The sequence below is a fragment of the Petaurus breviceps genome, unplaced genomic scaffold (genome assembly GCF_028583685.1).
Source record: "Petaurus breviceps papuanus isolate PSGF00001 unplaced genomic scaffold, PetGlider_PUasm1.0 99, whole genome shotgun sequence".
In the NCBI taxonomy this organism is placed as follows: domain Eukaryota; kingdom Metazoa; phylum Chordata; class Mammalia; order Diprotodontia; family Petauridae; genus Petaurus; species Petaurus breviceps.
The window spans coordinates 25,363,917-25,382,792 of record NW_027187465.1 but is presented as its reverse complement, the minus strand read 5'-3'; the positions used below and the strand labels follow the sequence as shown (position 1 = coordinate 25,382,792).

The 18,876-nt window shown below is 46.6% G+C and overlaps 1 protein-coding gene across 6 annotated transcripts in view; it reads left to right on the top strand.

The window, feature by feature from the left end:
* PITPNM2 (phosphatidylinositol transfer protein membrane associated 2) overlaps positions 1-18,876 on the top strand; it is a 212,667-nt gene that overhangs the window by 28,049 nt on the left and 165,742 nt on the right. Inside the window, exon 2 of one of the 6 annotated variants that reach the window (XM_069081721.1) lies at positions 11,637-11,799. The exons of the other annotated variants lie outside the window; for them this stretch is intronic. The gene's annotated coding sequence lies outside the window, so the exon portion shown is untranslated. The remainder of the gene's footprint in view (positions 1-11,636; positions 11,800-18,876) is intronic. 6 annotated transcript variants of the gene reach the window in all.

The window sequence follows — 18,876 nt, the reverse complement described above, 5'->3', positions numbered from 1 at the left end:
CATGTGTTGCTGATTCTCAAACCTGTTTAAATTGGATTAATCAAGGTGGAAATAGCACAGGAGAAGGGGCCTGAAGCCTGGGGTTGTAGGCCTCACTTTGCCCCTTGTTCGCTGCGTGACCTTTGATGACTCACTGTCTCTCTATGGGCCTTATCTTCTCCTCTATCAAAGGAGACAGTTGGATTTGCTCTCTTGGGTCCCTTTCAGCCCTGAAATTCTGAGTCATCTCGATAGATGGAGGAAAGCCCATTATCTTTACTGTGCCTCTGACTTTCAGTCACAGAGCATAAAATTGTCTGTTTTCGCCCAACTGCAGGTCCAAGAGGTCAGGATTGAAACCTGGCGCGTTTTCATAGTGCCCTGTGCTCTAATGATAATCATAATGCGATCTAACATTTTTATTGTACTCACTATGTGCTCAGCACAGTATAAATATCTCATTGGAGACTCACAACAATTCTGGGAGGTGGGTGCTGTTATTAAACTCATTTTACAGATGAGGAGACTGAGGCAAACAGAGGTTAAGTGACCTGCCCAGGGTCACATAACTAGTAAGAATCTGGGGCCAGATCTGAACTCGTGTTTTTCTCACTCCTCTATTCTCTGTCTGACAGTAATATGGAAGAAATGTCTCACCCAGATAGAATTGATAGGCACTGGTCAGGCCTTTAGTATATTAGGGTTTGATTCAGGATCCGGAGGGAGAGAGATTTCCCCCTTACCCCACTCACCTCCCAAGCCCTTTCCTTGCCAAATACAGCCTTCCCTGTGGGAGATGGGGGCATGTCCAGGCCAAAGGCTTGTGTTTCTCAGTTCTTTCCTCTGTCCTGTGGGTAATTATATCAGAGGGATGTGTCCGGAGTGATGTGAACTTTTCCTCTTACCCATAATTCTGCCCAAACCCATAGGTTGGGGACTGAGCTTGGGGAAATGCAGAATGTGAGATCTGGGAGAGCCTTTAGGGCTAGGAGGGGCCCTTAGAACACAGTGTCACAGCTAGAAGATACCTTGGAACCAAGTGTGTCAGAGCTAACAAAGGGATTTTGGAATGGAAAATGTCAAGTTAGGAGGGGACCTTATTACAGAGAATATCAGAACATGGAGGGGCCTTAGAACAGATTGTTTCAACGCAGGACCAGGGGCAGCTAGGTGGTGCAGTGGATAGAGCACCAGCCCTGGAGTCAAAAGGACCTGAGTTCAAATCTGGTCTCAGACACTAGGCTTGTGACCCCAGGCAAGTCACTTTGCCTGATTGCCTCAAAAACAAAACAAACAAATACACTGATACTATACCTGAGGATCTTGGAGACCACTGATAGTTAACTTTCTCACTTTCCAGGGAAGGGAACTGAGGCCTAGAGGGGTAAGGTGACTGGTCCAAAGTCATACAAAGTTTAAAGAACAAAACCCAAGAGTTGTAGAGATCAGATCCAGACTCAGATCCCCTAATTCCCAATGCAGTCCCCCTTTTGTTAGTCTGGTTGCTTAGGGAATATATCATCCTCAGCCCTCCTCTCACAGAGGAAGAGACTAGAGCCCAGGAAGGGCAAGAAGGCACTCCTTGCTGAGGTCTTATAGGAGTTCCTAATGTTCTGATGGATGCCCAGACCTCACCCCTAGCTGGTCTCTGATTGGATTTCTGAGATCCTTTCCTGGTGTCAATTACCATCTTATGACTGCCAGTACAATGAAGAGAGACCCAACTGAGTTTTCCTTTGCGTTCCTGTGGGTGAAGCTCAAAGTGGGGAGGGCTCTCTGTGACCTTCTTGTCCCCAGTACCTGACCAAGAATCCCCAGCACAGCCCACCTGACCTGTGACCATGCAGCCTCAGATAGAAGACCGTCAGTAGGGGGACTGTGCCCCTTCCCCAGGAAACTTATTCTTTAGGGCAGCCTAAAATGACAGTGCACAGAGCACCGGGTCTAGAGTCAGGAAGATCCGAGTTCACATCCAGCTCACTCACTAGCTGTGTAACCCTGGCAAGTCACTTCACCCTGTTTACCTTAGTTTCCTCGTCTGTAAAATGAGCTGGAGAAGGAAATGGCAAAATCACTCTAGCATCCGTGCCAAGAAAACCCCACTTGGGGTCAGGGAGGGTTGGACACCACCAGACAACAAGCCTGCATCTTGTCTTCTGTGTCTTGCCCCTGATTTTGCCCTTTGGGGCCAAGCAAGATAGATCTTATCCCTGGTTTTGTTTTTGCCTGCCAGAATCTAGGGCAGGGCTTCTTAACCTCTTTTGTGTGTTGGAGGTCTGGGGTAGTGTCTGGTGAAGCCTGTGGACTCCTCAGAATTATATTTTAAGATGCATTAAAAAATAAAACTTAAAGATTAAAAAGAAAACCAATCTTATTGAAATGAAGTTATCAAAAAATATATATATTTTTTAAAAGTTCCCAGACCCCAGGTTAAGAACTCCTAGATAGAAGGCCCATCATCACCTGGCAGCCAGCCCATTAGTGGGGGTCCCTTTTCTCCCCCACCCCACCCCACCCTAGCTCTTTCTTCCTTTGTTTGAATCTCTGGCCTCCTTCCCTCCCTGGAGTGTGGGGGCAGAGGCTCTGAGAGCATGCATGGTCCAAAGGGGAAGGCAGGGCAGGGGAGCCAAGGATTTGTACCGGTGGAGCCGTGTGTGGCAGCCTCCCCAAGATCTCTTTATTTCGGGGTTTCTGATCCTTACCCATTCTGTAGCAAGCTTGGTAGGCTGTGTGGCCCAGGTCTGCCTGGCTCAAGGACCTCATTCTAGAAGCACCAACCATCCTCTAGCGGTGTTAAGACTTTCCCTGGAACAGGCAGCTTGGGACATGTTTGACGCCCAGCAAAGCTGCCTGTGTCCTTTTTGGATGAGGCGATGTTTGTAAAGCAGTTAGCACTGTGCCTAGACACTTAGCACATTCTTCCCCTTTCCCTTTGAATTCAGTCAACGTGTATCAGGTACCTCCAGTCTATGCAAGCCTACAGTCACTCAGGAACTGAAATGAAAAATCACCCGGGGGCAACAAAGAGTGAATAAATGAAGGAAAGAATGAAAGGGCATTTAATGAGTACCTGCTCTGTGCTAGGCCCAGTCATAGTTAGGCTGGGGATCCAGGCACAGAAGTCAGATGCAGTCTTTGTCCTCAAAGATTACTGTCTAATGGTAGGAAGCAGTATGTCCAGGACTGGATATAGTGGCTGGCAAGAGAAAGGGAGTGCTGGTCTGGGGAGCAGCTAGGATCCGAGCAGAACCCTAGGGTCATTGTCTGCCCTCAGGCCCGTGGTGCAGTAAGAGCCCCGGGGTCAGGCCCGTGGTGCAGTAAAGAGCCTAGACTTAAGAAAGTGATGGAGATTCAACTTGCAAAAGCTTGTCATGGCTGGAGAGTGATCAGGCTGTTAAATATTGACTGGCATGCCCCTGACCTCTCCCTTCCTCCTGTTCATGCTGGTCCTGCCTCCCTAATGTATCCCAGTATGAATCCTGCCTTCTGGGAAGCTGCAGCCTGATGGGGGCTCCTCCCTGCTCCATTGAGATGGCCCCTATGCCCTGGCACGCATTAGGCTTGTTTCGGATGCCTCTGCTCATGTCCCATCTCTCCTATTGAGTTCATAGACACTGGGGACCAGGTCTGAGCTGTTTGTGTCACCTACAGTGCCCAGACTTAGGCCCTTGCATTCAGTAGGTGCTCAGCAGAAGTTTGTTGGATGAATGGGTGACTATTGTGGCAGCACCAAGTATAGTACAAACAAAACTCTCTGCCCATCTGTTCCTTCCGCCACAACTCAGTCTTTTGGAGAGAATGTGAGGACACATGAATGAGAAGTACTTAGCCCTATGGCTGAATCTCAGATTTGGGGTAGACTTCAGAAGCCATCCAGCACAATACAGAAATACAGACAGTCCTGTCTAGCTCAGAACTGTCCGTGGTGATCGGTTTCTTCAGCACCACCTCTGAAGACAGCTCTCATTGCATCTTTGCTCTTTCTGTCCTCCAGGTAACCGCAGACAGCTCTGTGTTCCCCCCTGAATCTTCTCCACAGTAGCATTAGGTCTTTTGGGCTGCCCTGTCTCACTATTGCTAGCTAACATTGAGGGTGCGGTCCACTGGAAACCTCAGATCATTTTCATACAAACTAATGTATTAGCAACATCTTCCCCCTTGTAGTTCTGAACTTGATTTTTTTCTTTTAGCCAATTAAAAAAAAAGGACTTTTGCTCTTACTAACTTTGGCCCCCATGTTTCAGCTTATTGAGATCTTTCTGGACTCTACCTCCAACACCCACCTGCTGGCCAGTCTTTCCAGCTTTCCTTCTCACTTCTACCTTTCCCATCAGGACTTGAAAGTACTAATGTCCTACACAAGACCTTGCCTGCCCCAGACCTAGAGACTAGCCTGTGCCACAGGGTTGTTAATGAGACTCAAAGGAGATAAGATTTGTAATGTACTGGCTCCTGGGACATAGTACATACTTTATCAATGCTTTTTCCCTTTCCTTCCCACTTTCCCCCATTACGATTGATTTATTTTGTATTTATTTATACGTGTATGTGTTGTTTTCCCCTGGTAGAATGTAAGTTCTTTAGGCAGAGACCATTTCAATTATACCTTTGTATCCTGAACTTATAGAGCAGTGCCTAAGCACATATAATAAGCAGGTGATTAACAAATGTTTGTGAATCAGATTGCCCATCCATAAATTGATTTGCAGTCTCACCTACCCGTCATTGATAAAAAGCAGCTCGAGGCAGTGTGGTTTGGTGGCTAGGGAACTTGGCTTGGTGTTTGGAAGGCCTGTGTTCAGATCTTTCCCTGTGACTTACTGCCCTGCCTCTCTGGGCCTCATCTCCTCATCTCCTCCAAAACGAGGGAGTGGACTGGCTGACTTCTGGGTTCCCCTTTAGATCTAAATGCTATGATCGAGATTTGACCATTGATCATGGTTCTTCCAACTCTGGGCTCTTAGGAGAGTCCCTTCCTCTAGTCCTTAGGTTACCTGTAAAATGAGGGGGCTTGGTCTGGGGCATCAAGCCCATATAGCAATGGGGCTTACTAATCTGTGTGTAAGGATCCCAGCATCGACTTGTTTTTTTAAAGTAATGTGATCTATGTTTTATTACATTTTAAAAAATATTTCCCAGTGACATTTTAATGTGGTTCAGGCCACACTTGGGAGTGTTATGGACCATATGTGACCCCCAGGCTGACCTGAGTGTTGGACAACTCTGGTCTGCTTGAACTACAAGGCTGGTATTCTAAGAGCTGCTCAGACCATCCTTCCCTACAGATGTGGGGCTTTACAGAGACTCCTTCAGTCTTTTCCCAAAAGCTACTGGGTAGACCCTGCTCAATTCCATCACTCAGGTGAAAATATTTTTCTTATGATATATTGCTATTAAAGTGAGAGGTGATCTGGCAGAATGAAGATAGGATGTAGAGAGATGTGTATATGAGAAAATATGATGGACATTGGGGTGCCATAGTGGATAGAGCCCTGGGCCTGGAGTCAGGAGGACCTGAGTTCAAATCCAACCTCAGACACTTACTAACTATGTGACCCTGGGCAAGTCACTTAATCCCAATTGCCTCTAAAAAAATAGAAAGTATGATATTCTGTCTCCCAAAATATTTTATTGGACTGATTTCTGTGTCATTAATATATCTTCTCAGTAGTTTCATCCTGTACAGAAATATAGCAGTGTTCTTTAGAGATAATATGCAGGGTATTTTTTCTTTCATTTTTTAAAAGTTAGGAAGAAAAAAACCTATGTGTTTTGGGTTGTTTTTCAGCCATTTCTGATTTTTCCTGACCCCATTTGGGGTTTTATTGGCAGATATAATGGAGTGGTTTGCCATTTCCTTCTCTGGCTCATTTTTCAGATGAGAAAATGAGACAAAACAGGGTTAAGTGACTTGCCTAGGGTCACACAGCTAGTAAATGTCTGAGGCTGGATTTGAATTCAGGTCTTCCTGACTCAACCATCTACTACACCATTTAGCTGCCCCAAAGAGGAACCTGGCTTTCCACTATAATATTATTTCTAAGGGAAAACCAGATTCAACTTACAACATTTTACAAAACCTTTTATCTCTTTCATGTTTTATTGATGGTCTTTTAAGTATATGTGAATGTGTTTCCCTATATGTACACATTATATATGTATAGTAGAAGGGAAATGATAGCCATATATGTGTACATATATGTATATATAATTGTGTAAATACTTATTTGTATATTATGTGTATATATGTATATATATATATATATATATATATATATATGAATGATTGTTTTGTTCTATTGTTTTCAGTGATTTTATTATGTGACCCCATTTGGATTTTTTTTGGCAGAGGTACCAGAGTAGTCTGCCATTTCCTTCTGCAGCTCATTTTACAGATGAGGAAATTGAGGCAAACAGGGTGAAGTGACCAGGGTCACACAGCTAGTTAGTGTCTGAGACTAGATTTGGACTCAGGAAACTGAATCTTTCTGACTCTAGGTCCAACCCTCTATCCACTCTGACACCTAACTCTGTGTATTTATAAAAAGTATACATGTATATATGTGTACATATGTGTATATGTGTGTGTATATAAAGTATATAAAAATTTCCCCTTTTCCCTTGACTCTCAGTCTCCCAATAGAACTTTTCCTCATGGCCAAGTGTACCAGTAATCTGTCATCCCACACCTGTAGTCTACCACCTCTCAGCTGAGAGGAGAGAGGGCAGCTTTTTCCATCAGCCCTCTGTTCTCATGAGTGGTCACCCCTGTGATCAGGGTTCTGAAGGCTTTCAGTGACGTTTTCATTTATGTTATTATGGTCAGGGACTTTTCCTGGAATGTTACTCACCAGAAGAATGGCAGTGACTGTCTACTGGTTAGAATTTTCACTTCTCTGAGACTTCCCCTACCTGGGACTCTGAGAGAGAGAGAGGGAGTGAGTGTGTTTGTGTGTGTGTGTGTGTGTGTGTGTGTGTGTGTGTGCAGAAGAGAATCAGCTCATGATTAAGTGAGGCTGAGCTTCCTTTTTTTTTTTTCTAGAATAGGAAGAGAAACCATAGGTTGTTGAGCTGGAAGATACTTCGTACTTATCTGGTCCAACCCCCTTCTTTTTTACAGAGGAGGAAACTGAGGCTCAGAGGTGTTATGTCAAGAAGTATTTAGTCATCAGTCACTCACTATGGGTCAAGCTCTGTGTACTAAGCCCAGAGAATATCAAGAAAAGTAATATTAGTCTGCTTTGGTTTCGTGTCCAGGGCCCCATGAACAATCTGGTAAAACCTGTGGACCTCTGCTCAAAATCCTGTTTTCAAGTGCATTAAATAAAATATATCAAATTACAAAGGAAACCAATTATATTGAAATAGTTGTGTTTTTCAAATTAAATATTTTGGTTTTTTTTTCCAATGTCAAGTAAAAAACTATTTTTAATATTCATTTAAAAAAATTTTGAGTTTCAAATTCCCTTCCTCCCTCCCTTACCTTCCCCTTCATTAAGAAGGCAAGCAATTTGATATAGGTTATGCATGTGCAATCATGTAAAACATTCCCATCGTAGTCATGTTGTGAAAAAAAACCAGACAAAGGGAAAAAATAAAGAAAGAAAAATTAGTTTGCTTTGATCTGCATTCAGATTCTGTCAGTTCTTTCTCTGGAGGTGAATAGCATTTTTTATCATGAGATGGAATTGTCTTGAATCATTGAATTGCTGAGAATAGCTAAGTCATTTGCAGTTTTTCATCCAACAATATTGCTATTACTGCGTACAATGTCCTAGTTCTGCTCACTTCACTGTGCATCAGTTCATGTAAGTCTTTCTGAGTTTTTTCTGAAACCCTCCCCTTATCATTTCTCATAGCACAACAGTACTCCACCACAATCATATACCACAATTTGTTCAGTCATTCCCCAATTGATGGACATCCTTCAATTTCTAATTCTTAATCACCACAAAAGGAGCTGCTAGAAATAATTTTGTGATATAGGTCCTCTTCCTTTTTTTTTTTTTTTAAATCTCTGTGGGATACAGACCTAATAGTAATATTTCTGGGTCAAAGGATACGCGTGGTTTTATAAACCTTTGGACCTGTTTCCATATTGCTCTCCAGAATGGTTGTCTCATTTTATAACTCCACTGATACATTAGTGTCCCAATTTTCCCACATCCCCTCCAACATTTGTCATTTTCCTTTTCTGTCCTATTGGCCAATGTGATAAGTGTGGGATGGTACCTCAGGGTTGTAGCAAGATACCATTCACTCAACCACTGTTGGCCTCAGTTTTCTCTCGTAAAGTGAGCAGCTAGGTGGTACAGTGAATAGGGCATAGGACCTGAAATCAGGAAGGCCTGAGTTCAAATCCAGCCTCAGATACTTATTAACTGTGTGATCCTGGCCATGTCATTCAATCACTCTACATCTCAGTTTTCTCACCTGTAAAATCAGGTGTTTGTAGATTTGGTTGCATTCTCTTCAGATCCTTCCAGCTCCAAATCTGTGACTGATAACCTGAATTTTACTGACAGACCAGGCCTCCTTGCCCAAAAGAGCTTTCATTCACTCATTCATTCATTCTCCGATTTATTTGTCTGCATTTATTTTGCCTTTTCTGGTAGGCCAGATTTGAGGAGTTTAATTTTCATGACGTTTAAGCTCATGGAGATGAGGCCAGGCGGGAGCACCAATGTCCTACAGTTCTCTCGATCTTTAATCATGACAGGCCATCTAGCTGGTGTTTCTCAGACACCTGGGAATCACAGAATTAGAAGGATCTTCAAAGCATTGACTCTCTCTTGTACTTTCCTGAGAATCCCCTTCATGGTCTTCATAACAGATGATCATCCCTCCTTGGCTTAGAGACCTCCAGTGACAGGGAGCTTGCTCCCTCACAAGGCAGCACCTTCTGCTTTTGGACCATTCTAAATCATCTGCACGTTCCTACCAAATACTTATTGTTTGGAGTGTCTTCTCGTGTCCTTTCATACTTAAGAGCAGTGAAATGGTTTCCATGTCAAAGATATGGGAAGGAAGCCAGAGGCACGGATATTTCACACTCTGGGTATTTATCCTCTGCTTAAATGAGATTTGAACTGTCCAGTTGGTCAATTCATGAAGCAGGAAATGAAGGGCCTAGAGGTGGGAAGCTGCTTTGACTTGAGGGCTCTGAGAGCAATAATGAGAGGCATTAATTATATTGTCTTGTACATCTATCAGTCAAATCTCCCTGTAGTTCTAGAATTTCATTGATTTAACAGCTATTAGATGGATAGATGGATGGATAGACAGATAGGTAGATGGACAGATAGCTGGATAGACAGATGGATAGATAGACATATGGATAGATAGATACATAGATGGATAAACAAATAGATGGATAGATGAATAAGCAGACAAATAGATGGATAGACAGACACATAGATAGATGGATAGACAGATTGATTGATGGATGGATGGATTGACTTGCTTTATAATGCTTGCTATGTGCCAGATACTTTGCTGACCTCTGTGAAAACATATAAGTTAGCAAGATCGTCTCTGTCCTCAAGGTGCTTACATCCTAATGGAAGGAGAAGATACATGGAAGGGGGTGAGGGGCCAGAACTAGATGGAAAAGGGAAAGACAGGCAAGACTGCTGGCAAGGTAGGACCAGAATCCAAAATGGAGTCCAGAGCAAAGGGCGCATAAATAACCTGAAAACCTTATGAAATGACTTTCCACTGAAGCGAAGACCCAGAGGATGGAGACATTTCCAGGGTAAGAAGGTTACAGGGGAGTACATGGAAAAATCTAGAAAGTCAGAAATGACGTGCCTACAAGTAGGTGCCCTCTCTGTTCTCAGTCCTGTACTTGGCACTAGAGAGGGTGCCAAGCACAGGGTCTTATTTTTTTTTCAGGTGACTCAGTGCACAGAGGACTGGGCCTGGAGTCAGGAAGACCTGAGTTCAAATCTTGCCTCAGACACTTACTGTCTGTGTGACCCTGGACAAGTTGTTTTACCCTGTTTGCCTCAGTTTCCTCATCTGTCAAATGAACTAGAGAAGGAAGTGGCAAACCACTCTAGTATTTCTGCCAAGAAAACCCCAAATGGGATCATGAAGAGTCAGACTTGACTGAACACACAGGAAGATAAGTAATTTGTAATCCCTGCCCTCAGTGAGAGCAGAGAGCGCTAGCAGGGAGAATTCTAATAATAATAGTCCATGTGTGTATATAGGTTTAAAGCTTGTGCATTCATTAATAAATAGAACATAAATTTGGGTGTGATACTTGTCTACAGCGTTGGTTGGGATGTACTGCCTTCCCAGCTGACCCTGCTGTGACTGCAGAGGGTGGGACTTTCAGGGTTGGGTGGACTGGCTTTATTTACTTATTCATTTATTTATTTATAAAAACATTCTTAAAAAAGGCAGCATTCCTATCCAGCAGGGCTTAAGATTAATTGACAGGTCACATGCTTCTTAGAAGCCCAGGCCTGGTAATTCATTTAAAAGACATTTTTCTTTTTTAATTTAATGGAGGAAATCATTAGCAGGGAAATTGGCAGAAACTGATTTACACTGGTTTTCAGAGGGTTGTGGTAGGGAGGAGGTCGGAAGCCAAGGAGAAACCCAGTTTTAATTGCACTTGTGCTAGAAATATGTCAGCATGGCCTTCCCAGAAATCTTAGTGGGTTGGGCAGATGAGACGCCTTGGGCTAGAACTCAGCACCTCTGTGACCTAAAACTATCTCCTTCCAGGGTCTAGAGCTGAAGGGACCTGTGCAGCCATCTGGTCCAGTGTCCCCATTTTACAGATGAGGAGACGGAAGTACTGAGATTGTTCTAAGGTCATACAGGTCTCTGAAACTCCCAGGTCCTCTGGGTCCAGAACTAGTGGTCTCTTTATTATATTAGGCAAAGGTAGTATGGTATAATGGATAGAGCCCACACTAAAGTCCTGGATGTGCTTCAGAGCCCTCTCTCAGATACTTACTAGCTGAGTGACCTTGAGTATGTCATTTCACATCTCCAAGACTACATTTTCTGTAAAATGAAGAATAATAATAGCACCCGCCTTTCAGAGTTAAGAGATTCCAGTGAGACAATGAGAAAGCATCTGGCAAACCTGAGATGTCAGCATTTATTTATTGTTCTTATTTCTTGAGACTAGTTCATTCATCTAGGCTGGAAAGGCAGCAGCCATTGGTGGTCCTAGCCACTGATGGTTCCATACTGACTGGTACAACGTCTTTAACATGCTCCATTTTTTGGTGATCTGGGCCATCTCCTGATGCAGCCTGTTGGCCTCCTGCTCCCAGGGGCCTCACCATATTGGTGCCAGATTTAGAGCACAAAGTACATTGATCAGCTTTAGTCCTACTGGGTCTCAGAACTCTCAAACTCAAGACATCCACTGTGAGTAGGGATTAGAGATATGGGCCACCATAACCAATCATCATCATCATCATCAGTGATAGTAATTGTTATTATGTTAAAGATTCTCCTCTCCTGGAATGAACGAGTGATGCCATCAAACAACCCAATTCCAGCCTGCCCTTGATTCTCCCATGCTCCGGCATCTCAGCCTGGCCAAGCCCCAGTGTCTTAGCCCCAGGGTATGGGAGCTAGTGATGATCTTTCTGTTTTTGGGAATCTTATTCTCTTGCTATCATTCCCAGGGAAACTGAACTGGGACCCCCAGCCTGGGAAAAGTTCTACGTGCGCCTCTGACTTCATCTGGCTCCAAAAAGCTGCAACTGGGTTCACCCTAAAAATAACCAAACATACAAACAGCTTCAACATGCTAATGTTTTTCATATCTGCAGGCCAAAGAATTTAAAGGTACAGTGGTTGGGCTGGGTTTTTCCTGTGCTGTAAACTCCCTGGTAGGAGAGGGTGTTGGAGGAAGAGAGAGGGGGGAAAGACCCAGTGGGCTTTGAGGCTGCTGTCTTCCAGGCTTCTTAGCGTGGAGCTGTTAGACCAGGCCTCCCACAAGAGTAAGCACTGACTTATCTAAGCTTGGACTCTCCCCCAGTGCTTAGAACAGTCCTCTACACACATTAGGTGGTTTCTTGAGGCTCAGCTCAAGCATCACATCCCGCACACGATAGGTGGTCTTCCCTGATTCCCTCAACTGCTTGTGTGTCCGCCCAAAATCATCTTGTATTTATTTGCTGTATATTTGTGTGTCCCCCCTTACATGGATCCATTGACCCAAAAATGTGGTAGAAGAAGGGAGGGAATAAGGATTTTTTAGCACCCACTACGTGCCAGGCCCTGGGCTATGACTTTGCAAATGTTATCTCTGAGTTCTGGGTTCAGGTTTTCTCTGACACTCCATGGTTCTGGAAATTCAATCCAGTTAATGACCTCAAGCTTTCCTTGATGTATTAGATGGCCTTCCAGCTCTGGATCTGGCATCCATCCTGTGATTGCCCCTCTGCTGGGGGCAGTGGCCAGGGTGGGAGTTGGGGTGGGGGATTGTGTATGTTCTCTCTCCTGATATAACATGGATTCTTGGAGAGCAGAGACTGCTTTGCTTGTCTCTAAATCCTCAGAATCTAGCATAGTGGTTGGTATGTATGCAGTAGGTGCTTGATAAATGCTTGCTGGTTGATGGATTGATTTATAACTACTGGTTAAGTGGATAAATCCTGGGGGTCTGCAGAACCCTAGTGAGGGACTATCTATGACTGTAGCTGGTGAGAGAGCATGGCCTCATGCATTCAGGAATCAGGAAGAGCTGAGTTTGAATGTGACCCTAGGCTGTGTCTTGTCTGTCCTGCCTTCACTTACCTCACTTATAAAATGGGAATGCTCACAACATTCACCATCAGGTGAGTAAAATACAGAAAAGCATTTGCAAAGCTTAACGTGTGATGTCACTGAGTCTCAGGGCCAGTTAGTGCAGCCTGTGCTGTCAGATGTCATCTGTTATTATTCACATGGCTACGGAAGGAAATGAACTTCCTCCCCATGTCCATCATTGAGCTTTACAGGGTCATCTGGAAAAAGAGCTCCTCATCTGGATTTGCTTTTTGGCTCTCCTTGCTTGTACCTTGCTTTACTCATCTGTAAAATGGGTGGGCACTTAGTGAATCCGGGATGGAAATGAAGGGTTGCAATTGTCCTATGTAGAATAAAGCTAATGTGAGGCGGGATGCTAGGTGTGTGTTGGCAGGGGCAACAGTTGGCAGAATAGGAAACCCCAGTGTTCACAGAAGGAGGTGGGAGCCCATTGGGAGGGAACTTATGAGACCTCATTTTATGTCAAGGAGGGGAAGCTGCCATCTGTCCCCGTGGCTCCCCTGATGAGCACTTCCAAAGTGGATGCAGGCTTCCTATAGCAGACTTGCTTTGTGTCTCTTCAGTCTCCCCTCCGAGGAATCCTCCCATACATTTTCCTTTGCCATGGGGAGAGGCCGAGAGGCCACCTAAGGGAGAGGAGAGATGGAGAAGGGAAGGAATGAATCATTCCTTTTGCTTGCCTCTAGCCTGGTCTTGTGCAGGAAGCAGCTTTGGGCTTTTGAATCCACTGAGTCTCCCCCAGTCCTCTCCCCTGAATACCCTCCCCTCCTCATCCCAGGCCAGACAAGGAAGAAGCAAAGTCCCAACCATAGCTGGTGGGGGAAGGGAGGGCAGATGCTGCTGACCCTGGGAACAGAACCCTGAGGTTCTGGGGCTGTCTCCATCCCTCTGGGCCTTGCCCTGACCCCCGCAGCTGTCTCCTTTCCTTCCTGGGGATGTGGAGTGACTTGGAGCAGATGCCTCCACATAGATTAAATCTGAAACTCTGGGAGTTGTTCAGTCGCTGATTGAAAGAACTTCAGATCCAAAAAAACTTGGGTTGAGATCCTGGCTTGAGAGCTGGAAGGGACCTCAGAGGCCATCGAGTCCAACTCCCTTCTTTTACATATATGGAAAGTGAGGCATGGGAAGTTCAATGTCTTGCCCAGATAATGGTGGGGCAGGGGCTGGGGATTTGAACCCAGGTTTTCCTGATTGAGTCCAAGGCTGTGTTCATGACAGACACCACGTTGCTTCTTGTTCTTTATTTGCCTGTAAGTCACTTCACCTGAATGGGCCTCAGTTTCCTCCCATGTAAAATGGACCTGAGGCTCTGGAGCATGACAGGGTGGAAGTGTGTTGGATGCTAATGATGCCTATTCCCATCATGACTTTTATAATGAAACCCAAGGGCTCCATGTCCCATCTCTGTGCCTCAGAAAGCAGTCCTTTCACTTTCTAGGTGAGGAAACTGAGGCCCAAGGTCACACACGTACAAAGCAGCAAAGTTGGAAAGTTAGGATTGTGCCCACATGTGGACTTACCTGCTCTGCTCCCCTGTTGGCTGAGCCCTTTGTTGGCGTCATCCAGGACTCTGTCCCATTTGGCAGGAAGCTCGCCTGGGTTAGAGTATTCCTATAAGGCCATTCCAGACCTCGAGAGCCAACGTGGTCTCCTCAGGCTGTGGTCCATTTGCAGCAGGCAGCTAAACTTGGGAATCCTTCTTCCAATTCAGCCAGGCTATCCATGCCTGCCCAGACATTCCGCAGGTAACCTCAAGAGTTGCTGGGGGAACGGGAGTGCGTGAGAGTGGTTCTAGAAGCAGGAGGGATGGGGGTGGGGGTGGGGAGCTTAGCTGTTATGTGGCCTCATCACAGGCCTGAAAGCTTGGCCCATGGAGTGGACTTGATAGCTGAAGTTTAATCAATGTGCCCCTTTCTTGGAGAGACCCACTGATTAGGTTCTGGCCCCTCAGGGGGAAGAGGTGGCCAAGTTTTGGGCAAAGGGCAACGTGGCCAGCAGAGGAGAAGGTATGGGGTAAGTGGACAAAATTGGCGTTAACGGGGGAGAGGGGGAAGTAGGTATGCGAGGGAATGGGGAGGGTATGCACCCACCGAAGTCTAGCAGGGCTTTTGGGAGTGGGGAGGAGGTGACTCGGCTTTGCCATGGAGACTCTTATTGGTGTCTGTCTCCATGTTCATAACTGAGCTCAACAGTAGGTTTCCCACTTGGGATGGTTGCTTGTAATTAAAAAGCACTCATAATCCAATTTGGTCCACCCTGGAGACGGGCAGCTTTGAAAGAAAATTCCCCAAGGAGGGGTTCATGGGAACTCCACTGGTCTCTGGAAGAGTCATTTTAAAAAACAATCAACCAACAGAAAGTTGTCTGGCCTCTTAGGGCTGGTACTGGAAAGAGTGTAGCTCTGGAGTTCAAAACCCACCATGGGCAATTACTATGCCGGTGACCCTTCACCTGCCTTGGACTCAATTTCTTCAACTGTAAAATGAAGGAGTTGGACTAAATGACCTCTGAGCTCCCCTCCTTCCATCTCACATTTTGTAAGTCATCTCACGGTCCCATTTCCTGTTGACCTTGAGAGTTTCCATGGAGGGAGTATTTCCTTTTGGGCAGCCCATAGGCTCTTGGTCTCCATGTATAAGACGGTGTTAACCACCCAAAAGCTGGGAGTTAGATGATCTGTTCTGGGTCAGGATGTACTGTTGAGGATCTGTGTGGTGCCAGCTAAGATCCTTCTCCTTCACAGGTCTCAGTTAGTACATCTGTAAAATGAGGGGTTTTCACTAAGATCCCTTGAGGAAACCACATCCTGTGAACCTAAATTTGGTAGTTGAGAGATAGAGGATCTGAAGCCATTGGCCGGTTTTCCATCTAGACCTGCGGCTTGCTTAGGCCCTGAATGGCCATCCTGGGCCAATGCTGGCTTTCAGCCCAGGCTTTTAGGAAGCCCAAGCTTCCTCCCCCATCCTCCATCCTAACAAGTCTAGGAAATCAGCCTCTTTGGACATGTCCCAACAGTGGCTCAGCTCAGGTCAGTAACCGAGGGAAGGGAACCCCAAGCCCTCACCCCATTTTTCTAAAGCTCCTAATGCAAGAATGGTAATTTACAGCTATATCCCATTTTACCAATGAGGAAACTGAGGCCCAAAGAAGGAAGATAACTTTCCCAAGGTCACACGGAGTCAGAATCAGAATCCATAGCTTTCATATCCAAGCCCAGTTTCCATCACACCATGCCAGACACTGTGTGGTAAGCTTAGCTAATCTATGGAGATGCAAAGACAAAAATGAGACATTTCCTGCCCTCAGGGGGATTACATGCGACCTGGGGAGAAAACATTCACATAGTTGAATATACACAAAATAAGTAAGATGGGGGAGGGGGCACTAGCAGATGATGGGATGAGGGGAGGCCTCATCGGGCTGTAAAAGGAGCTAGGGTCTCAGCCACTCTCAGCTATGATCTGCATCTTCTGGGCGTCTTAGAACCATTCACTCAGTCCATAAGCTTGGGTGACATATCTGTGATGTGCCAAGTACTGGGCCAGGCTGGGAGACAAGACGGTAACCTCAATCGTAGGGTTTGTAGCAGCTTCTGAAGTGGCAGATGAGGGGGGACCTTGGGTGGTCCCTGTCCCTCACGGGGGTTGGGCAGTGCCATGCCCCATGTAGCCCAACACCCTCAAGTCCGTCTCTTCCTGTTCTTTCTGTGACTAGGTTGAGTCATTGGTCAGTGGAGGAGCAGGAAGAGGCAAAAAGGCTGCCCTGGAGAGCTTTGGTCAGGAAATGGTGAAGCTGGTGCCTTGTGCTGCGGTTTTCCTTTACTCGCACACCTAGTGGAGACCAGCTTCTCCCTCCCCAGTCTGATCCTGCAGAGGGGCGACCTGTAATACTGCCACTCATGGCCATGGCTCCCATTGTCACTGCCACCCTCTCTTCCGCAGGACAGCATTCTATGACTGAGGAAACTGAGGCTGTCGTCCTTGAGAAGGGGTCCTGGTTTTGTGCCTCTCCTCCAGTGCCTGTGTTGTAGACGGTGCTTAATAAATGTTTGTTGACTACTGACTGACACATAGTGGCCATGGATCTGGAGGAGGGAGCTGAGTTCAAAGTGAAAGACCTCAAAGTCTGAGTCAGGATCTGGAGACCAAAGTGGACCCCAGAGGGATAGAGGAAGAAGAGGGGAAGGAATCGATATTTTTATAAGAGCTCCTTTGTGTAGGCTTTGGGCTAAGCCACCGCCTTGCCTAGAGTAAAAACCTTTTGTTAAATTAGATGAGTTGCTTTGATAATGGAATCCGGGCAGGTTTATAGACTGGCCAGCATAAGCTGGCTATGATCAGTCCCACTCCAGAGACCACGCTTGGCCTCCTTGGTGGAGCAGTGGGCCCACAGGGGACCCCTGTCTCCCATATGGTAGGTGGGAGAGGGAGGATTCCATGAGGCATGGGGGTGACTGTATCTGGGCTGCCCCCGTGGGATGTGCTGAGAGTATCTAAATGGTACTGGTGACTCTGGGTGTGGTTAGAGTTGGCAATGGGCTCCAGAGGCTCCCTGGGGGATCATTGCTGGCGTTGAGTGCCCCACTCCCTGGATCATAGGGAGGAAGAAGTGAAATGTGCCTTCTGTTAGACAGCTCCTTCCTCCTCCCCTGAAGTACCGTCTGAACTGGGGGTGGGGGAAGGAAAGATCTGGGGGACAGAGGGGAAAGGAGAGATCTGGGGGGTAAGAGGAGGAAGGAGAGAACTGGAGGGGTAAGGAGGGGAAAGGAAAGATCTGGGGGGTAAGAGGGAGAAGGAGGGATCTGGGGGAAAGAGGGCAAAGGAGAGATCTGGGGGAAAGGGGGGAAGGAGAGATCTGGGGGGTAAGAGGGAGAAGGAGAGATCTGGGGGAAAGGGGGGAAGGAGATCTGGGGGGTAAGAGGGAGAAGGAGAGATCTGGGGTAAAGGGGGGAAGGAGAGATCTGGGGGAAAGGGGGGAAGGAGAGATCTGTGGGGATAGAAGGGGAAGGAGAGATCTGGGGGAAAGGGGGGAAGGAGAGATCTGGGGCAAAGGGGGGAAGGAGAGATCTGGGTGCCTCCTCAGGATCCTAAGTAGGCTTGGGGGAGAGTTTGGTGCAAGAAGGCAGGTGAAGACCCCCAACCTATCATACTTCTCTGTTCTACCCTATTATTAAGATTCAGTAGATTCGAATAATCTGCTTAATAGTTAGGAAGTTCTAGTCCCTCCCTGCCAAGAACACTGGCTCTGCACTTAGTGATCCTGGGTTCAAAATATCATCTCAGAGAGTTATTGCCTGTGTGACCTTGGACAATTTCCCCGACTTCCTGGAGGCTCAGTTTCCTTATCTGTGAAATGGGGAGGCTGGACGAGCTGGTCTTGTGGCCCCACACAGCCCCGACTCTCCGATCTTATTTTCCTCTGCCCAGTGAAGGGGTTCCTTGATCAGGAGCACTGAGAGACTGTGCTACCGGCTCCCCCCTCGGCTGGCCATCTGCCCAGAAGGTTTTCGGGGAGGTGGCTGCCTGTTAAAATGTTGTATGGATTGGCTATTTTCTGTTGCTATTCCTCTGGCATATGGCTCTACCGCCCTCCTCAAGCTCACTGAACAGCTCTCTTTTCTCCATGGCAACTTAGCTCAGTGAAGGAAGAGAATCGATTCTCCCTCCCTGTCCCCCCCCCCCCCTGCCAGTCTCCCTCCCTCCCCCACCGTGCCGGAACATGGCTCTCCTGTCCCAGTGATACATGCCTGGTGGTGGCCCTCCAGCCTCCCTGCACGAACCGCCTGCCAGAGATGCCAGCCCGGAGCTTCCTTAAGGATGGCCACATGGGGATGGTTCCAGGAGCCCCCAAAGAGATGGGGGGACAGGTGGAAGAGAGCCAGGCCCGCCAATACTTGTATGTGCCTTTCTGTTCTGTTTGTCTCCCCTTACCTTTTCTTCCTGGAAGGTAATTCTGCGTTCCTTATGGGATGTGGCCTGGCACTGTGCTGGGTGTCTTGGGCAGGGCTGGGGTTGCCCGCCTCTCTCCAGAGGAGCGCTGGTGGAATAAGAAGCAGAATGGCAGGAGGGTGGCTAGCCCAGAAGAGTTGCTCAGTAATTTCTGGAGGGG